The sequence below is a fragment of the Astatotilapia calliptera genome, chromosome 9, assembly GCF_964374335.1.
Source record: "Astatotilapia calliptera chromosome 9, fAstCal68.1, whole genome shotgun sequence".
Lineage (NCBI taxonomy): Eukaryota > Metazoa > Chordata > Actinopteri > Cichliformes > Cichlidae > Astatotilapia > Astatotilapia calliptera.
In genome coordinates, this window is record NC_137430.1 from 13,483,172 (window position 1) to 13,499,168 (window position 15,997).

Sequence of the window (15,997 nt, forward strand, 5' to 3'; positions counted from 1 at the left end):
TGCAAAAGAAAAACACTGTTTATTACGGAAGAAAAAATGAAGTTTAAGTCTCAGTTTGTTTACAAGTCTCTCTATAGGTGGTTTAAAGGTGAAGGAGTCATCAATCCAGACACCAAGGTATTTATATTCATGAACTATCTCTATGACATTTCCTTCAAGGGTGGACACCACTGGAATAGGCTCCGGGACCTTCTTTGACTTAGAAAACAAAATTAGCTTAGTCTTGTCAGCATTGAGAACTAATTTTAGCTGAATAAGTGAATGCTGGAAAGCAACAAAGGCTTTCTGTAGGGTTTCAATGGCCTGAGCAAGAGATGATCCATAACAGTAAATAACTGTGTCGTCAGCATAAAAATGCAAATTTGTGTCTGAGACATTTTGACCCAAGTCATTGATATATAAAAGGAACAGAAGGGGACCCAAAACTGAGCCCTGTGGCACCCCCTTGTGGACAGCAACAAATTTAGAACAAAGACCTTCAAGTTTAATGCACTGGGTTCTATTATTCAGATAATTTGAGAACCACGCTATTGCATGTTCTGACAATCCAAGGCTGAGCAGTCTGTTTTTTAGGACAGCTAACAACAGGCATCTGCTGTGATGTTCACAATTCTGATGCAGTCTCACATGTATCAGTACTGATAAATGATCAGAATTATAATATTCCTGACTGCCTGAGGCTAAATTGAACCAAATCAGGACTTTGAGAACCGGAATCGAATGGATTATATCAGTGATGATACCCAGCCCTAGTGAGCAGCGTAGGCCCGACAGAAGTGGATGTAGCTGTGGGTAATAAGAAAAGATGAAAACAACTATTGATAACTTTTTTGTTAATATAAGGCCTGATCCGTCTGAAATTCATAGCCAGTGCTCTGACACGGTGCCATCAATCTTTGAATGCTGAAAAAGCACAGTATCCAGAAAACACATTATATGTTGCAATAAATGCACTGCCCAAATGTCCCCTCTCCCCACTGCCTTTCAGCAGCATGCAGTACAGTTAGTTAATAATTTAGAAATGAATGTTGTCTGTATGGACTGCAATTCCCCCCCAAAAAAGTGCACATGTAGCACTGCGGTGTTAAGCGATGCGGTTGAAAAATTTGAGTGTGCCTAACTTTTGTGCCGGTGTGCGTAAATTTTTCAAGTTAGGCACACTGGTGTGCCCATGGCAAAAAGTTAGTCTAGAGCCCTGCCAATAGCTGTAGAAAATGCTAACATTGTTATCTTTTTACAAAAAGAAATGCTAAACATGAGGTTTTTGGACAAAGTTTGTGTTCTCCATTCTTTAAGCACTGTTTCGAGCACCATTTAAGCACCGGGACAGTTTCAAAAGTACCGGTTTGGCACTAAACGATACCCATCCCTACATAACAGTAGCTACAGTCATCTTTATGCTGTTGAGGCTAAAACTTGATGCTACGAGCTCAATCATCATTGCTAGAAGGCATCATTTAGAATATCTAGTAATAAAGGAGCATTAACTGTTAGCAAGGCTCTCTGCTTTCTCTGTAAAAACTTGCACTGTGAAGTCCAGGGTTGTTCACATTTCATGCAGTGCTGAAGACACTGGTGTTGCAATCATGATGTCCGTTGCCTGGTGGCATCGACCAGCCAAACAGGTGAGGTGAGTTGTGGAGGATCCATTGAGGTTCAGGCACAACATTGCCCACAGCATCAGGATAGTGGGCCTGATTATTTGCACCCATTCTCATGAAGTTGATGTCCAGTTGCTCGCTGAGTGAGGACGCTCCCTGAAACAGAATCACAGACAGATACACAGTCAGTAAAACCACAATAGATTTCTTCTGTGAAATTATAATCAATACATTTCATCAAATGAAATTAATTACCCAGGTAATGACTGAATTGAAAACAGTTCCGTTTAATAATTGGAGATACTTACATGAAGCGGGACGCCCTGATTGAGATGCTAAGAATCTGGACTGAACACGGAATAAATTTAATGAGTACAATGTACCCAAAATTCAAAATGAATTCAGTTTCTAATGTTCTAGTAACTTCAAAAAAGATTCACCTGTTTGTAGGTCAGTGGACAAGAGTTTTTAATCTGGCTGTCTGAGAACAGCCCCCCGGTCCTTCCTTTGAGCACCTTGGCCTTTGCTTCATTCTCACACCTAGCACTTGTTGCAGTGTTTTTCCCATTCTGGTTTCTCTGGACAGCAAAACTCTGTTCCTCCTCTATGACAGAGCAGGAAACTGCTTTAGCAGTCTCAAAGATGTTGTTCTTCATCTCCTTAGCAAGAGCTTCCTCAGCCCAAGCAGCAAGTTCTTCCAAAGGAAGACTCCCTTCAAGGATGCTGCCAGAAATCCACAAGTGTGTGAGGTAGAAAGACAGAGGGCAAGTAAGCGCAAGTCAGTATGCTCCACATTTGTCATCATGGTTACTGATATTATCTCATCTTCCTAAGATTCTAAATTTTGGGTTTACTTTTATTGGTCCCAAGTCTGATGTTGAGAGTAAAGCCTAAAGAAAAATAAGTTATTGTCAGCTTTTCTACTCTCTGCTCTGTGACTACAGAGACTTGAAATAAAACATGCAATGTTATTAAATCTTCCCCTTACTAAACACCTGAAGTCAGCTCAACTAAAGTGTAGGATGCTGCTGATGGCCATGTAAGTTTGTACCAGGGTTGTATTGCAATCTGTCAGGGAATGTTACAGATGCAGCATGGAGGCTGGAAGCTCCCAGTTTGAATCATGACTATGCCCCCCCCCCCACCCAGATTCTAAATAAACGAAGAGAATACACAGATGTGCCCAAGATTCTGAAAGAGCAGCAGATTCCCTTCCCAGCTTGGCTTAAGGTGAAATATACTGATAAAACAAAAATTTAGAACATGGCAGCTGAAGCCACTGAAGACATGTCTAGTAGAGGTAATGCTGTGAAAGTCGTTCAATCACCAGAAACCGCTCTGGAACTGAAGCAGCTAACCTGGAGCAAGGTGGGCAGAGAACCAATGAGCGCAGCGCTGAACAAGAAGCGAGATCCTGGCTGCAAAGAAAAATTCAGAGCCTTCAGGAGGATGGCACCTTCTCCCTCAGGAAACTGAGGTTTACCCACACTGTTTTACTTAAGTCTACTTTATTCGGTTTATGGTGCACAATACATAAATAAAAGAATGCTCTCTACGGTGAGGCCTAAGCCATCGAGAGCCTCCTTCATAGACTGATGAGGAAGTTGGCTCTCGAGGTGAAGCAGGGTCCATTTCAGGGACCTCTACCTTGGAAGTTAAGATCTTATTTTGATTTTTGTTCCTTTGCTTGCTCACAAAGCCAATGATGATCATGACTGGGAAGCCCACCAGCAACCACGTGCCCTGCAACGTTGTGTTTTTCAACAACAGCAAACTTTATTTATATTGCCCATTTAAAAACCAGTGGTATACCAAAGTGCTTAACATAGGAGGGTCAAATGTAAGTAATAGAGAGAGATGAAGGCATGGCAAAGTACCAAAGGAGAGACGAGAAATACATAAAAGCATAATAGAATAATATGTGTAAAAGATAAGAGTTAAGAACATTTTAAATCTCCTGAATCTAAACAAACAAATTCAAACTGAAAACAGATTAATGAATACATTATTAACTGAGTGAATGTGAATTGATATTGTTTATTTAGGAATTAGATGATGATAATACACCAGAGATGGCCAACCCAGTCTAACACAGTATATCTGAAACTATGACAAATACTTTGAGTTTATCTAAATGTTACAGCAAAACTTCAGCTACAGTGCCGTCCACCTCTGAAGACATGTGCTTACATCATGATGAGTTAGGACTGATTGTTTCAGACTGCAGAACCATTTTCTCAAGATTCTTTAGATCAACCACTTCATACTATGACTATACTATAGACTATTGTGGCAGAACATAGAAAGATGGACGTCTAAAGTCTGTAAAATATTTGGATGTTCAGTCTGTCAGATTTTGAGGCACATGGAAAGTTCAGTTTTGCAGGTGGTAGATTTGTGTTTTATTTCCAGCTTCTCATGCACAAGACACATCATATTCTAAAACATGGTGTTCTCTCTCATTTCCCAGTGTTACACTTGGCTCAAAAGTTGCAACATAAGGAGATGAATACCAGAGTATGGGTGAGAAGAGGTTTTATCTTAAAATGGAATAGCAGGTTGGCTAAAAGACAAGGCAAAGACAAGTGAGCTCCCTGGGAAGCTTGCCTCAGGTATGCTTTTATCCATACCTGACTAGGTGTGGCCAATTAGCACCAGCTGAACACTGAGCAGATTAGAAGCTGCAAAGGGACGTAAGACCTCCTCCCTTAAAAGGGTTCCTCTAGGACCCCTAAATTTATTAAAATCCCCTCTGAAGCCTTCAGGTCCTTGACCCACAAACCTGGAATAACAGAAGCACAGTGTTCACATTATAGTTTGCATCCCTAAGCATGAGGATTTGAAGTTGCCACACTGAACACACAAAAAGTAACATGTGACCAACACAAAGGAGCACAACAGTCACAAACCCAAAATGATTACCTGATCTGCTACAACACAAAACCAAAAGTAGCAACAAATAATCACAAGTGAACTGTTGTCTCCACCACACAAACAGTCACAAGTGGCGTTATACCACAACAAGTTACTTTAATCCAAAAAGTTCAGAAAATCAAGCACACTAGTGACCAACCACAAAATGGAGAGCTATGGCCACACAATGATCACATCAAGGGTGGCTCAGCACCCCACAGTGTTATTGCCATCACCTGGCCAACAACACTCACAAGTGATCCAACAAAATATACATATTCCCCACAACACTAAAAGTCACAGCACAAAACACTCAACTCACAAGGATCTCATTAGCATCCATCAACACTGACATATGCACTAGAGATGGACCGATCCGATATTACGTATCGGTCCGATACTGACCTAAATTACTGGATCGGATATCGGAGAAAAATAAAAAATGTAATCCGATCCATTAAATATCACGAAAGCACCTCACAAAACTTGCAACACGCCGTAACTCACCTCAGAACGTTAGCACGTCGGAGCAGTATGCATCACGTGATAGAGCGGCTGTGGCATGCAGGACCTGTCGGTGGTCTGGATAGCATGTGGAGCTTCGCTAGCAACCCGGCATTTCATCTCCGACAAAGTTATCCCCGAGAGAAGTAAAGCAAGTGTGTAAGTCCATCTCTGAATGTTTGTAACGCATTCCTGCGTTAAGCTTAACCGACTGCCTCTCGCTCTCCGGCTGCTACTTCAATCATGAAACTGCTTAATGATCAGCTGATCGGCTTTTCTGTCGCGAGTCCGTGCCTCTTGTTTGCTTTTGGCCCACTTTGCACCAGAAAGAGGAAACCAGTGGATAAACAACAGCAGCACGTTTAAGCTTGATCAGCTGTTGTTAGAATTTATTTATTATTACTTTCTACTCGAGGATCTTTTTCTACGTAGCTGACGGCTGGTAACTGTGCAGGGGCGGATCTAGGAAAATTTAGCCAGGGGGGCCGATAGGGCATTAACAGGGAAAAGGGGGCACAAAGACATACTTTTCTTTCTTATTCTCATTTAAAATGTCGAGCTTTTAATTATTTAATATTTATCTGAATCTTACACCCAAAGTTTTAATCTGATGTAAAATGTATAGAAGTCAATTACTGTATATAGTAACTATTAAGTCTAATATATATACCCTAGTAAGCTATAGTACTTTTTCCTTTGGGAAGGTACCATCTGTGCAGTCTGCAATTTTGTTGAAGAAAGATTTTGAATCTATTTAATATTTCTTGAAAAAGAATTGATTTCTGTGTATTTTTTTTTTCACACTGCATCAAATTAAGGTTGATTACGGCGATTAAGCATCATGAGGTGGAGCGTGAGGGGTGGGTCCCTATTTTTTATTTATTTATTTTTGTTGTTGCTGGGAGTTGGAACCCTATTAGTTAGGTTGCTTAATATTTATGCTAAGTACTCTTTAAAATACCAGAATAGGGAGGATGGTGTAGGTTTAAGTTTATTAGATTGATCAGTATTGCTGAACTATGAAATTTTTTTTTTTTTTGCATACAGGTATAACAGAATAGCTTTAGTGTAGTTGTTGTTTTAAACTTGAGTATGAACTTATACAAAATGCAGAAAGATATTTTAAAAACAGTTTTGTTGATTAACCCTTTAGAGCCGATCGGAGCGGGAACGCTCTGTTATGCGTAACTATTTTTAAATCCCAGTAGCACTGCAACCACGTAAGCTAGCGCAAAAATTTTTTTTGCATATGAAACCGGAGGAGTTGTACTTACATCTGATGCCATCAGCTTGTCCTAGGTCACGGTTTCCTTCCACATAAAGCTTTGCAAAAACTGCATAAAAAGCGCTTGCAGGAACAAAAACATAATATTCCAGAAACACGCTTTACCGATCTGATCAGCTGTTCAAAACACTTCCTACGTTGGAATAGACGTCAGCGCGAACTTTTGCATTTCCGCCATTACCTGCCCGAAACCGGAAGTGACGTCATTTTCGCGGAAATGTAGTCTTTTTTGCGATCAGGGCCTCAGGGCCTATACTGCTCTTTTTAAAAGTTATCTTTGACTTTATGACTTTCTGTGTCGTTTCTGGGATGCTTAGGACTCATATTGCACTGCTGGAAATAGTTTATTTTGATGCATATGCTGCTTTTTTGCAAATTTGCAGTATAATATTTATTTTTGTTTTTCCTGCAGTGTATAAAAATTGGTGTATTTCAAAAATAAAACTATGAAGACACTCAAAATAAATTTCCTGTGGTAGGAAACTATTTTGTGCAACTTTTTTGTATTTACAGTTTTGAGGGATAAGACTCTTAAATTTCTCTAACTACAAATATATGTTAAAAAAACAAAAACGATTTTAAATTTTTTTGTAGTTTATTGCACTTTTTTGCAATTTATGTAATTACTATCCACTTAATGAATACATATTATTAAAATCTGGGCTATAATGGTTGTATTGATGTATAGCAACTTGAAATGCTCCCAAAAATGGCTCCACAGCATGTAAAAATATAATATAAGCTCTGGCGGACTTGGTTCTATGGTAGGTCTTAAAGGGTTAAAAAACACTATATCGGATTCATATCGGTATCGGCAGATATCCAAATTTATGATATCGGTATTGGTATCGGACATAAAAAAGTGGTATCGTGCCATCTCTAATATGCACACACATGGTGTACACACAATGCCAACTTCAAAATGGTCTACTTGCCTCAGCCACAAGACCATAATCACGAATGGTCTCAAACCTCCTACCAAGTTTGGTGCCACTGATTTACTAGCCTAAAACACTAAAAACAACAAAACCCTAACTTTACCTACCCTAGTCTTCAGTGGTGTACCAGGCTCGAGGCAACTTTAAAGGCGAACTCGAGAGCAGGCAGCAGACCAGAGATATAGTCTCCTACCAAACTCTGAAGCGTACCCCCCACCCAGGATAGCCACCAAACACAATAAACTAAAACAATAAAGCAAAACAACAAGTGCTTTGATGGAAGGGCAGCACAGCCACCCAGCTGAAACACACTGACTAAAGGGACGTTACTCAATCACAGTGAGCACCTTCACTCACCCACTTAAAAGCAATACAAAAAAACTGATATTCAATCTCCACTAAAATGTCCAAATATCCTGGACGAGCCCCCACTTATGTTACGACCCGGCTCAAAAGCTGCAACATAAACAAGGAGATGAACACCAGAGTATGGGTGAGAAGAGGTTTTATCTTAAAATGGAATACAAGGCAAAGACAAGTGAGCTCCCTGGGAAGCTTGCCTCAGGTATGCTTTTATCCACACCTGACTAGGTGTGGCCAATTAGCACCAGCTGAACACACTGAGTAGATTAGAGGCTACAGAGGGACGTAACACCCAGAAAGTATTTTTTTTTTAAATGTAAAAAATATATTTACAGTATCCACAGATTTTACAAAATTCTAATATTTCTAAAATCCACAGTTTTTAAGATAAAAGGCCTAAAATTCACCTTGTGTCTTTCATTTACTGAAAGAGACTAAGTCTGACAGATTATTTGAATTACATGAGTTTAAAAAAAAATTGTCGTGGTCCTGGGTCGTTAGACCCAGTGTTTTGTGTTTAGTATTAGTATTGTCTTATGCTTTGGGTTCATTCTTGTTTTCTTAGTTCCTTGGGTTTTGGTTCTTGTATTTAGTGTTTCTGATATCCCTACCTGTGTCCTCTCCCGGTGTTCTCTTTGTATCTCTGAGTTTGTGTCTCAAAACAGTTTCCGGTTTTACATTGAAGGTCTGTGTCTCGTTATGCCCATTAGTTTCAGCTGTGTCCACCCCGCGTGTCATTTCCTCATTGCCTGGTGTGTATTTATAGTGTGTGTTTGCCTCTTTTTCTTGTCACTCTGTCTGTTTAATTTGATAAACCTCTGTGGCTCTCTGCTCTCCATTCTTCACACGTCATCCTCTGTGTCACCTCATTATGTTTTTCCCTGCAGCCTGTCATCACCCACCTGTGATGACAGGCTAAACAAGATTCCATGACTTCTAAAAAATGCATGTACACTGTAAACCCGAATAAGTTACCAGAACTCAAAAAAATTGAGGCAATCGATTGCCTCAATTTTTTTGAGTTGATCAACTCAAAAGCCAAATTTTTCCAGAACATAAAAGTTTGGATTACATGGTACTTGTATCTTTTGAGAACGGTCAACTCAAATATTTGCAGTTAATATGACTTAAAGTTTCAAGTTTACAAATTCAAAGAAATAAGTTCACAGAACTTATAAAAAATAAGTACACAACTACAACATTTTTATGTTAAAAAAACTCAAATGTTTATTAGTTTGTGTTGTCATTATTTTAAGTACACGTTAGTCAAATATGTTGACTACTTGATACTTAAAAACATGTGACCCAAAACTTAAAGTTTTTGAGGCAATTGATTGCCTCAATTACACTGAGTATCGGTAACTTAATATGCAAAAGTCATAAACATCTGCCATTGAACAGTATCTTGCCTGCTCCCTTTTAGCACTATGTTGAAATTAAATACATTAAAAAAAAAATTACATAAATTAAAAATAATTAACAAAAACATTTATAAATTAAAATAAGTAGACCAAAAATTGTTTAGTCAGGAAAACTGTCAGAGTAATGAAAAATAATAATTAATAATATCAAAATGTGCTTTTGGCTCTCTGGCTAATATCTGAATAAGACAACAAGGCAGCAATTTGAGTGAATTACATTGCTATTTGTTTTACATTAACCAGTATCAAACAGTGAAATTTAGGTCATCTTGCGCAGCCCACAATGTTTTGGAAATAGTATTACGAAAAACATTAAAAACATAAAAAACATTAGTGTTGCTTTGCATTATGTTAATGAGAACAAAGGCACGTTGTATAGTTTGGACCTATTGGCTGAACACCTGTAGAGTAATCTAATAATGTTTTGAGGCATTATTTAGATGAAAGGAGAGAACTTTGAACTAGCCTTTTATAATGCTTTACCCTGCATCCTTCTTTCAGATGAGTTCCTACATAACCAAGTCATTCTTGAGGGTCTGTAACCTGGGTGACAGTTTACCACTTTCTAGACCAAATAAAATCTTTTGAGTAAATTCTAAAGTGTTGGTCAGGGCTTTGGGGTAGCTGAGGTGAAGTGCATAGATCAGTCCAAACATTACTAGGAAGGCTTCACCAAATCTGGGGAGACTGAACACGGCATCACTTTCAATGACGACAGAGATTTTCACAGGTTGGTAGTGAACTGGACTTGTTGTGTGATGGTCACTGATGACAGTGAAGAGGGCCACTTCAACACCATCAAGCTCCAACTCATCAGATTCGTCCTGAATTAATGAAAAAGAGATACTAATCACAATCTAACCCAAGAAATACAACAGACGACATATAATTTCTCATTTTACCAACTCCAATTGAGATCCAATACCTCTTTTACAAGGGAGACCTGAGTCTCACTGTAAGAGGTGAAAAACAGAAGATCCATGTTCTGCACACATAAATCAGCTAATTCACCAGAGAATCAAGTGGTGTGAGATAGACTGAAACTAAGCTAAAGGAAATACACAGGAGTAGACTAAACAAAGTCCAAACAGTGCATCAAAATACATGTTTGTACTTTGATGCACTGTTTATATACACAGTAGTATCTGTTAGATACTTAAGGACACTCACAGTGCAGGTTCTGAAAAATCCAGAGACATCCTCATGCAGATAGACAGGAAGGGCAGGGAGAACGGTAGTGCACTTGGTGTGGATATCATGGATTTCCTATTTCCAGATAAAAACAGAATTTTATATACTGGTGAGTTTACTGAACAACAACAAAAACAACAGTCAAATCAGAACATATGTCCACAAATAACCTGTTCACATCTTTAATACAGTCAGACAAATAGCAAACACAAAGTGGAGTAATAGCAAAATTCAAAAAGCTCATTTAAATCATTGAACCTGTCCAATGTTCCACTGGTTCAACCTATGAAAATGTGTAACAATCTATTATTACCTGTTCATTGTGAATTCTTAGAATTTCAACCAGGGCATCTGCTGTCTTCCCAGTTTTTGATGCCCTGGCTGAATAAGGTCATCAGTCGAGGAAGATGGCGGTCAAGTTCAGCGTAGAATGTATTGGGCAGGTTCTGATTTGTAATCCGCTGAAACTCTGCATACAACTACAGCAGAAGGACAATACAGTTCAATTTGAAGAATCTCGCACATCTTTATAAAGCAGCAAAAAGCTGCCACATGAGTAAGAATTACAATTTTCATTTTAAACAGAGCTGATCCATATTACCTCAGACTCCATTTTTAGAGCAGGCCAGAGGTCCAAGAGCTCCTTCACAACCCTAACCCTGCACATATAGTTTAAAATATAGCGTTTCTAACAAGAAAACTGCTTGAAAGCACTCTCACTGCAGACAGGCATCTCCATTGTGTAACTGCAGGGACAACGGGCTTGTTTGGACCCAACTATTCTGAGTCATGAGAGGGGGTTTAAAAATTTAGAGAGATTAAAATACTTTGTTTCATACTAGGCGACCGGGCGCCACCTCTAGAGCAAGTAGTATCTAACTTTTTAAACAGCCTGCGACCCTCATTACAACAACTTAATGCTAGCTCTGCAAGCGCAAAGTTTCCTTCAGGGAGAGCAGCAAAGCACATAAAAAACACGGACCGACATTTCTGCTATTCTTTTCGACACGCACCCAAAATACAACTAAATATTCGTATTTTAACAATAAACTAATATCAACATTGAAAACTTACTGTAAGTCCAGTGATGCTAGTTGCTGCCGTTAGGTCCAACTTTCTCCAGTCGTCCGTGTTGCCTCTTTGGTGCTGTTCCCGCCCATATACCTTTACTTCTTCTGTGTTTCGTATTAATGCTCATTAGCGCCGCCTTCCGCTTCGGAGGGTGAATCAGAGATTAACTCGGAATAAAAATTTATTCCTGCAGCTGCTCAACACTTACGGAAAAAATTAAAAATATATATGTAGGACACAGTGATAAAACAATGAATATTAAAATAAATACATTTTGTCTTCCACTAATGCATTTAAGACAATTTGATTTTACTTATTTGGTGAAACACTTTGAGATTTTATTGTATTTTAGCATGTGCTACATAAATTAAGTTTATTATTAAATCCTACCTACTTGAAACAACAAAAATAACAGGACTTTACCATTCTTATATGTCCTAACTTAACTGTGTTACGTTGTGCTTAAGTTATTATTTTAAGTGATGCTTACTTAATATAGAAATAGTTAAATTCAATCAAATATTATTAGTTTCATTTACTCAAAAAGAAGAACATGTTATACGAACTTGACATATTTAAGTTAACAGAACTTTTTAAAGACTTTGAGTATACACTACTTAATCTGTTTAATTACTTTGAACATTCGGGTTTACAGTGTACTCAAATATTATAGTTCATTATGTTATGAGACTCAGTGAAAGTAAAAGAAAACATTGAGGCTGAAAACTCATGGATGGCACTGGCTCTTTCACTGTAAAAAGAAGTTTTCTTCCCACGCAGTGAACAACGTACGCTAATGTTTTTGCCGCTTTTTACGGAATCCAACTCAAAGTAAGGTCAGTACTTCCATGCTTTAAACGTTGCACGCTCATACTCTCTCCTGCACTCGTTATATTATCCATTGTTATCTGCACACAGCTGTTGCCACGAACGTAGCACTCGCTTACGTCATTGTCATGAGACACTCTCGCAAACAAAATAATGGTTTAGTAACACAGTAACGCAACGTGCTTATGGGAAAGTAACAGTAATCTAATGGCCTTTTTTGCAATAGTAATCCCTTACTTTACTCATTACTTGAAAAAAGTAATCGGATTACTGTCACTTGGTGTTTGCTCGCTCTATGGTAGAGTATCACTTCCTGTTCCTGCTCAAACACAGTGGTGTTTCTGAGTAGCTTATCTGCTTAGCAATTTAATTAAAAAACTTTAAAATACATTCTTTTTCACAGTATAATCTTCATGTGCTTCATCCGAAGCACACTTTCTATGTACTCACTACCTAATTTATAGCCAAAGTATTCACTCACTGTGTCTAGGGTTGCCAACTCCCTGAAAAATAAATAAGGGACACCTCATGGCCAGGGCCGGGCAACCCAGTTGTCTTCACCCTTCCCAGTGTGGTAGCTCTTTTTTTTGTGTGTGAAATTATTTTTTAACCATTTGACTTGAATTTGATTTAAGCAGATGGATATTCTTTTTGATATGACCATATGGGAAACAAATGATCATTTAGCCATTTATTTTTTAGCTCAAAATGACAACATTAACACAGTAAAACAGGTCTCTTTCTTAAACAGAAGCCTGTCATGCTTAACTTTTGAGAATATAAGTAAATCTTTCTTTAAAAGAACTCTGTCCTGCTTAACTTATTATATAAATTAATAGAAAGCAATAGAACAAAAAATATTCTTGTAACAGTGCACATATAGTGCATTTAGTACAATTGGCTTCAGCTGAGGTATTATTTCAGCTTTTCTAATGCTAATCAGCTGCTCCTGTTTGTAAACCCACTTGTTCCCATGATTACGCATCATAACTCATCATCATATTCATCTATGTATTACTTTTATGTATTAGTGATCTATTTGTAATCATCTATCCTTGCAGTTGTTTATTACACAAAATAAATTATATTATCACACTTCTGGCCACATAGCGCTGATATTCACTGCACATGCCCATATTAACCTTAACCAGAGGGTTTAAAAACAACAAACCAATGTTTACATACCATATCTGCTTCTGCCGTGGCCTGGTGGACAAAAAATTGGTTAAGGGTTCCCCGAGCTGTCACGCCCCTCATGTTCTTCTTGTGCCCACCACTAGAAGCATGCCTATGGAAAAAGTGCGCCGGCACACAGTGCAGTGCACGTTATAGGTGTTATCGTGCATTTTCCCAGCCAGGTGTTTTCCTTTTCCCATTCTTCCCTGTACTTTTGCAGCCTTTTTTTTCTTTCTCTGAGGGGAACAAACATTGCTGCTCTAATGCTGGGCTTACACTGTGCGATTTTTGGTCCATTTTGAGCCGATTTTTGAGTCGTGCGACCGATTTGGTGATCGGCCCATTTTTGGCCTTCATCGTGCATCGTTTAGTATATGTGGGGTAACGAGAAGCGGCTGTGTCACCACACCCGCTCACACTGCTCACGCGCAAACACGTAAACGTCGGTGAAAAAGACGGAGCAGCACGGCAGTGCAGCGTGTGATCTGGACACAAGCGATGGAGGCACAACTTGTAGAACTTTGGAAAGCTCATCCGAGCCTTTTCCATGTGGCATCACAAAATTATCATGACCACAACAACCGTGAAAATAGTTGGATTTACATTGCTGCTCAATCACAGCTGCCTGATCATGTTTTTCATTAGCAATTTAGCAAAGTTGATGGTGTTGGTGTGTGTGTGTGAGTGAAAGACAGAGAGAGCGACAGATTTTCTGTTACAAGCTTCATGTTATGGAGGCACAGTGTGAGCACTCAGGTCGTATCAGAGCATCGGGCGGTATAGTGTGAGACTCTGCATCGTGACCTACCAACTTCTAACCCCTGCGAGTCAATCGTGCAGTTTGAGCAGGAGCTGAATAACGTGACTGAAAAAAATCGCACAGTGTCTTCCCAGCTTTAGGTGTACAGTCGTCCGAGACTTGCACCGCAGTGTCGGCGTTTGTTTCCCTGTTGGCCATGCTTCTTGTTATGGTCATCTGTTGTCTTCCGGTATTTTCTCCGCAAGCGACCTTTCCTCGACCAATGAGATGAGCGGTAATCTGAATTGTCATACTCGAATTGTCATAAGTGTGCTGTCAGCTCATTGGTCACAAAGCAGGAGAGGGGCTGGGAATTATGTTTTCAAACAAAGCGTTAATTCCATAAACATTTATAGACTACTTTTGATTCTCACTGTGTTACAGGATAAAGTGCGTCCCTTATTAGCTCAATACGGGACGTGTACTTTTGTTTCGAAATACGGGACGATTCCGTTTTTTAAGGGACGGTTGGCAACCCTAACTGTGTCTATACTGTTTCGCTAGCTTAGCTTAGCTCGTAGCTGACTCGTTAGCACCATGGCTACTTCATCTGTCCCTCCTGCACTTTCCTGCTTATTGTGTCAGATGTTTAGTTACTCCTCAGCCTCCTTTAGCAGTAATGATACTTGTAACAAATGTAGCAGTAGTAATATACCTATAGCTTTTTTGCTAAGTTGAAAAAATCAACTGTGGGAGCAATCATCAGAAAATGGAAGACATACAAGACCACTGATAATCTCCCTCGATCTGGGGCTCCACGCAAGATCTCATCCCGTGGGGTCAAAATGATCATGAGAACGGTGAGCAAAGATCCCAGAACCACACGGGGGGACCTGGTGAATGACCTGCAGAGAGCTGGGACCAAAGTAACAAAGGTCACCATCAGTAACACACTACAACGGCAGGGAACATTAACTACTTTTACGGCAACAGACATGGAATACTGGTGCCCCACACAACAACTCAATGTCCACTATGTGAAGGAGCCAAACACATGCCTTCTCCTCTCGTTAATCTATAGCACCAAAACATCAGTCAGTCACCTGTGACCTTGCCTCTTCACCTCTGTCTGAGCTACAACATGGCAGAGCTGCCTCTGTCACCTGTTAAATAACAGTGAGACATTCCAAATACATGCAGTCACACATGTGCTTCAAATACAGTAATGAACAACCAAGTCATCATCCAATTTCACCTGTGATCTTGTATCACCATTACTCCCTGAGCTTTGTGTTGGTTCTTCTGTCACCTGACAAATAGGACATACATGACAATAAGAATAAAATGTGTAGCTGCTTCAGTGTTTCTGTCAATTTGTGCAGATCTTGATTCATCAGTAATGTTTGTAGGGTGAGTGCATTTTTAAAACTATTTGTGCAGACTGCACTACAAGGTGGAATATTTGCAAAATCATGACTACCTTATGATATTTTGTCTCAAAAATTAACCGTATGAATATGTCAGTACCATTAGGATGACATTTTTGCGTTAGACATATAATTTTAACAGCCTTTGTAAACTAATATCCTGGCCCGCTCGATGCTGCCGTTTTCTCCGACAGTTTCAATCAAAATTAGAAATGCTACTCTGGGAGACTGAGATAACTAATAGTGCTGCCTGTTGTGCAGTTAGTTTCCAAAAAACGTTATTCATGGTTACATACAATTTTAGACTGATGTGAGCCAAAGCCTAGCATAGCCTGTAACATTATTATGACGGACACATTATATGAGTGAACCTGACTTTAAGTGACTTACAGGTTTCTTTGAAAAACACTTTCTTATATCCAGGTTCTTCCTTTTTGCTGCCGTCCTCTTCACGTCCTTGCAGGTCCTCGCAGCGCAGGCTTGCCGCTGCTAAAACTAAACAGAGCTCCCTGAAAGGCTCAGCCAATCACATTTGCCATA

General features: G+C 39.3%; 1 protein-coding gene and 1 long non-coding RNA gene across 3 annotated transcripts in view; one reads left to right on the forward strand and one right to left on the reverse strand.

Moving 5' to 3' along the window:
* LOC145431092 (uncharacterized) overlaps positions 1-15,997 on the forward strand; it is a 114,902-nt gene that overhangs the window by 32,952 nt on the left and 65,953 nt on the right. The gene's annotated exons all lie outside the window — the stretch shown is intronic.
* On the reverse strand, positions 8,677-11,431 carry LOC113029289 (uncharacterized). Of its 2 annotated transcripts, XR_003273380.2 has the most exons (5): positions 11,291-11,431; positions 10,818-10,875; positions 10,530-10,695; positions 10,196-10,291; positions 8,677-9,849 (listed from the first exon to the last, which is right to left on the reverse strand). It is a non-coding gene; the product is annotated as an uncharacterized LOC113029289 (long non-coding RNA). The 2 variants fall into 2 exon arrangements; XR_013911159.1 differs by lacking the exon at positions 10,818-10,875 and having other exon boundaries at positions 8,678-9,849; positions 11,291-11,412.